This window comes from Arvicola amphibius, chromosome 7 (assembly GCF_903992535.2).
Source record: "Arvicola amphibius chromosome 7, mArvAmp1.2, whole genome shotgun sequence".
NCBI classification, from domain to species: domain Eukaryota; kingdom Metazoa; phylum Chordata; class Mammalia; order Rodentia; family Cricetidae; genus Arvicola; species Arvicola amphibius.
The window spans coordinates 4,798,003-4,804,002 of NC_052053.1; positions in this window are offsets into that span (position 1 = coordinate 4,798,003).

The following is a 6,000-nucleotide window of genomic DNA, read 5'->3' on the forward strand; positions in this document are numbered from 1 at the left end:
CCAGACAACAAGCAGTGCTACAAATATCATTGTTTATCAGTCAATATCCAAGTGCTTGTTCAACATTTATGATGCATATTCACTTTAGAATATTGCTTTTAACCTCTGCCGCTTTCAACAGATGGTACGCATTTTTATGTGTATTTTTATGGACCATAGAAGAGTACATAATTTTAAATTACAGATATGCATTAGCTTGTCGATTTGTTATGCTGCTTTATTAAAACAGTTTAAACAAGCAGGCTAAGTACATGGTAGGATAGCAGTCTTAAGTCTTAAGTGACCTCAGGGTGTATTATTAACTCTGGCTGCGAGGTCCAGCAAAAGAATCCACTGACCTAGAATGTAAGAAAAAAAATTATTGTAATCATTGCCATAAGGTTCTGTATAGGTGTTATAAATATTAGGGGGAATAAAAAATTCTGTTTTGTGGAGCATGCATTCAAGTGGGAGGGAGCAAGCAGGCAGGTGTGTGTGGTGTGTGTGTGTGGTGCGCGCACGCGCGCACGCACCGTGCGAGAGGGGGGGACCATGGAGGACCATTATTTAAATGCTAAACACCATGGTGAAATAACAGTGTGCTGCTAGCTACAGGTTGGTGAGAGAAGACCCATCCAATAAAACAAACTGTGAAAACAGGCTTGAGTAACGTGCAGAAGCCAGCCTTACGGGTATCTGGGTAAGAGAGTCATACCAAATGTCTGTGCCGTGCACTGAGCAAGTGTCCTAGACAACAGAAATGCTGAAAAGTGGGAGAGGTCGGTGTGAGGCTCAGGACAGGGCCAAGTAGCTAATAAGGCTTTAGTGAAGTTAGTAAAAATCAATGTTGGAGGAGAAAGGGACAGAGAGATAGCAAGAACTTTGTGCGTATTCTTAGTGAGATCAGAAGTCACTAGTGAGACCATTTGTATGGTGAGCTCTAAAGGTGACAGTTTCCTCCAAGGTCTACTTCAACTTCAGAAGGCTACTATCTAAGAGCACACCCCTCACAAGAGTTGGAAATCAATATGTTACTTATTCCGCAGAAGGAAAAAAGGCAGGAGCAACTAAGTTTGTGAGGAGGCGGCTGTTGTAGTCAGAAAGTAAGATGGGCGCTTGCTTGAGCCAAGTAGCAGCAGAAAGGGAAGTAGCAAGGTATAGTCTACAATAAACATGTTCCTCACCTTAAGATGAAGCTATGCCTCAATCCATCTCATGCTGACATACTGTGGGGCTGGAAATACATTGGATATGCTGGACCTATTGAATAGTGGGGCATAGTCACACACCCTTAATAGAACGTTGTTGTCCGCCTTTTCTCCTCTGAGATGGTGTTGCTAACTGCCAGCTGGCAGCTTTCCCCTGCCTCTGCCCAGGCATTGCAAGACAGCATAGTAACTCACATTGCTATTCTAGGCAAAGATAAATTTTCAAAGTACATTTTCCACAGACAATTATCACCTTTGCATCATCATAAGGAAAAAACATCATACACCAAAACATTACAACTAGGGACAGTTTGTATATGAGAATCAACCACAAGGAATTGCTAATAGGATCAATGCATCAGCCTTTGAGTCACCCAGGCTTCTGTAACCCATTGATTCACCAAAAGGGACTTGAACAGACTCGGTGCCATCTCTATCTGAAGTGATCAGATATTCATTTCCTTTACATATAAATAAATTTATTTTTATTTTATATGTGTTGTTATTTTGGCTATATATACGTCTGTGTGAGGGTATCAGATCTTGGAATTGCATGACAGTTGTCACACCTCCCAATAATGCCAATCCCTGTGAGTTTATGGGGACCAATTACATTTAAACTTTCACACATGGGCTTTTTAAACCTCAGAGCCCACCCCAAGTAACTCTTCCTCTAACAAGGCCACACTTTCTAATTCCTGTAATCCTTTCATATAGTTCCATTCTCCATGTGAGCCTAAGGGACCATGCTTATGCAAACTTCCACAATGTCCAATTTATTATAACTTTTATTTATGACTAGTAATTTCATTTGTTTTATTATTTTGGCATTATACCATATTACAACCTGGGGAATTAAATGAACAGTTATATTACAGAATAAAAATCAAATGACATAATAAAACTTTAATTTTTTTCTAATGAAGTTGAGCTTTCATGTAATGAATATTATTAGTGACATTAGTAGAGAGAAGAAGCTAGGATTGTGAGAGATCTGGATCTCATAGATTTGTGAGATAATTTTGGCTCTGGATCTATAACATCAAATTCTGTACCATCACCAAGTTCCCATCACCGGGGTTGTCAAATCTAGACACGAGTTCTTTTTTATCCTAGGAGTATCAGCATACACTGTCTGGATCTTGGTAACTAAGTCCCTTGGCTACTAAGGCCTAAGTCTGATTTCTCTCATGAGATGGATGGCAATAGACCTTCTGAGATTCTGACCCCACTCTGTACAAAGGTGTCATTGTATAATACCTCCCATTAAGTAACTTACAGATTTTAAAAAGCTTTATGGAATAGTAGTGAAAACCAAAGTTAAAACAAGATACCCTGCATGGGTTGGAAAAGGAACTTTAAGATAAGGTTACTGTGCAAAAACCCAATACTGGGAGTATTCATTGATTAATTACCCCCACCCAGAATCAGAATTCAGGCTATTGTCACTATTGTTGAAGACACCAAACCATGTAGAACAATGAAAAGAATCAGGGTGGGACAGAGCTGGAAGCTTCCTCACGATTGTGTGACATTTGCCGTGCTTGAAGGAAGTGTGTGGGTTGCTCTGAGAGAATTGCCAGCAGGCCTTCCCAACTATGGAGCTTGTGTTTTATGCTACAATACACTAGGTAAGATGTGTTCACATGTGCAATCAGTGCATAACTTCTATGAATGAAAACAACACTTCCAATTAGATCTCAAGCCCTCCCATAAGAAGGAAGCCATGTTTGGTACTATAAGCCTTGGCAGAAGTCTGTGACTGAGGAAATCATAGGCTCTAAGGCATCTGTATATTACTGCTGCTGTCAGTCAAAGGTAGCTTCCGTTCTGCAGTAGGCAATGGCTACTGTGAAGGCATATGACTGGTGTGGTGGTTTAACTGGGAATGATCTCAATAGGCTCATATACTTGGATGCTTGGTCCCTGGTTAGTGGAACTGCTGGGGAAGGATTAAGAGGTATGGCCTTGTGGGAGTAGTATGGCCTCTTCGGAGAAGTATGTCACTGGCATGAGGCCTGCTTCCTACAGATCAGTATGTACAGATCTCATCTACTTATCCAGCACCATGCCAGTCTACGTGCTGCCAAGATTCCCCCCCCCCATGATGACAATGGACTAACCCTCTGAAACTGTATGCAAGCCCCCCCATTAAATACTTTCTTTTATAAGAGTTACCTTGGTCATGGTGTCTCTTCACAGCAATGGAACTAAGACATTAAGACAACTAAGACAACTGCTCCAACTGCTTAGAGTGTCTGCTGCTGTAGCACGGGAAGGATAGTAAATGTTAGACACACACACACACACACACACACACACACACTGTGGAAATGAAGTGGAAGGGCTGTAAGGGCCAAAAAAGGGGTAGAGTTTGGGGAAGCCCATCTTGAGACAGACTGGCTGCCATTACCCACATCAGAGTCTCATGAGATCAAGCCTATTATTCCCTCGTGAGCTGGGTGTGTGGTGGCCCATGCTTTTAATCCCAGCACTCAGGAGGCAGAGGCCATTCTGGTCTATAGAGTTTCAGGTCAGCTACATAAAGATACAGTCTCAAAAAAAGAAAAAAAGAAAAATTTCCCTCATGGAGGGAGGGTTGAGGTACCCAAAGCTTTTGGGGTTTCCAGGGCAACCTTTCCCTGAACAAGTATCGGCAGTGAACAATCCATGAGTCAATGGGGCGGAGTGATCTCCAGCGCCGCGGTTGCTATCAGTAAGGCACGGGCGGTGCAGGGTGTTCTGAGGACACAGCTGTCTCTGGGTTACTCTGATAAACCAATCGACTCATTGAGCTGCACCTGAATGGAATCCCTTCTGTGGCCCTCTGCACCCTCTCTATCTGGATGACTATCTTTACAGCTTCTCAGGAGAAGTCACACAACAAAGGGCCAAGGGGTCTGGGACTGAAGAGCAGAAAGAAACAAGAAGAAGCGAGGACACCCGATAACACGCTTCTCTGCTCTCCAGATAATTTCTCATATTCTCTACCCCTCTTCTTTCCCCCTTCCTCCTGTGGTACTAGGTATTAAGCCTGCATTCCTGAACATGCCATCCAAGTATTCTACTAGCCCGGTTTTTGCTTGTTTTGAGAGGTGTGGTCTCATTGAGTTTGCTCAGGCTGACCCTAAACTTATTGCCCGCAGCCCACGCAGACCTTGACGGTGTTCTTCTGCCTCAGACTTCTGGGTGTCTGGGAGTTCAGGCCTGTGCCACCAGGTCTGGCTTCCTTTGTCTTGGCAGATTTAGAGCGCCTATGCCAAGTAGCACACCGGGCATTTTCCCAGCATTGGCTCTAGTCTTGCTGAAAACCTCAGTTTCAACAAAGTAACTAAAATGCAAACACTAGTGAGCCACAGATCTCGCGTTCCCTCTGCGGCCTGACATTTTCCATGACAGTCTGTCACGGAAATATGTAATCTTTATTAATTCAGAATGACTGCATGGGTGAAGTCTCTGTGAATGTTGCACTCAGAATCCTTCACTTGGCATTTCAGTCTCTGGCCCGTGTTAGCGATCCCATCTGCAATCACTGGCGAAGCAAAGGCACAGCCGAAATGAACACGGGGGAAGAGCTCCTCCTGCGGTTTTTGGCACCTGCTCCCTGATCTGTTCACAGGCATTTAGTAATTAGTTAAATTAAAGCCAGTGTGAGTACAAATTTCCTTTGTGAATTCAAGGCCTCATAAATGAATTTGTTAACGGGACATTTTAGTCCCACAATGGGGTTTTGTCTTCTTTGCATGGCTGTATTTATGTTATATAATAATATAAAAAGAAACAATAGGACAGAAATAGATCCTTTTGCCTTCCCTACAAATATTAATCATTTGAACGTTCAGGGCAATATTTAAGTACTTTGCATTGCCTAAAAAAGCAGGCCTTTTCAAAATGTAGAGAAATTTGGCTTAGGACATAATTCAGAATTTTAATTTTCTGAGATACACTTTATACATATAAAAAGTAGGCTTAGCATAATTATCAATTTCTTTTTCATCTGTTCTTTCCTCAAAAAGGATATTTTTATAACTTACTTTTGAAATTAATAATATGTTAATTTATATGTTATAATTATATGATATATATGTTAATTATATGGCCTATATTATAGTGGTTTATGTTCCAAGAAACACTTCATGACCAGAAAATCAATCAATATACTTCTGGAGTATCTGCAATGAGTATAGTGCCTCATCAAAGGCTAGGAAGGTACAGAAAAACATATTTCACTGAAATTTAGGGATCATCCATTATATGCCATAATATCATTAGCAGAAAAGAAATATTTGCAGGTGAACAACAGCACATTTAAGACGTTGTTGTTTATAAGATGTATTCTATTTTCAGAAAAAATTAGTAAGATTTTTTAAAATGTACATTCTAATTGATAAAACAAAAAAAAACAAACAAAAAAAAAGAAACTCTGCTTTTCAAGAACCAACAGATCCATAGGAGAGGGGTAAAAACCAATCCAGAGCCGCTGAAGGGAGCGGCTCAGCAGGTAAGAACATTTTGTTCTTCCAGAGTTCGGTTCCTGGCACCCATATGGCCACAGGCTCACCACACTCTGTAACGCCAGCTCCAAAAGATCTGATGGTTTCTTTGTGGCCTTCATGGGTCCCTGCACATATACACTCAGGCATATGCGTACACATGTACATAAAATAAATTTTGTTTCGGGAAAAAAAACCCAGAAAAGAAAGAAGAAATCATAGAAGGAAATCTGCATTTTTTTAGCAAAATCATAGATGTAAAACTTCAAACAAGTTTGCAACGACACATCATGGGTATAGAAAGTACAGGCTGAAATTAA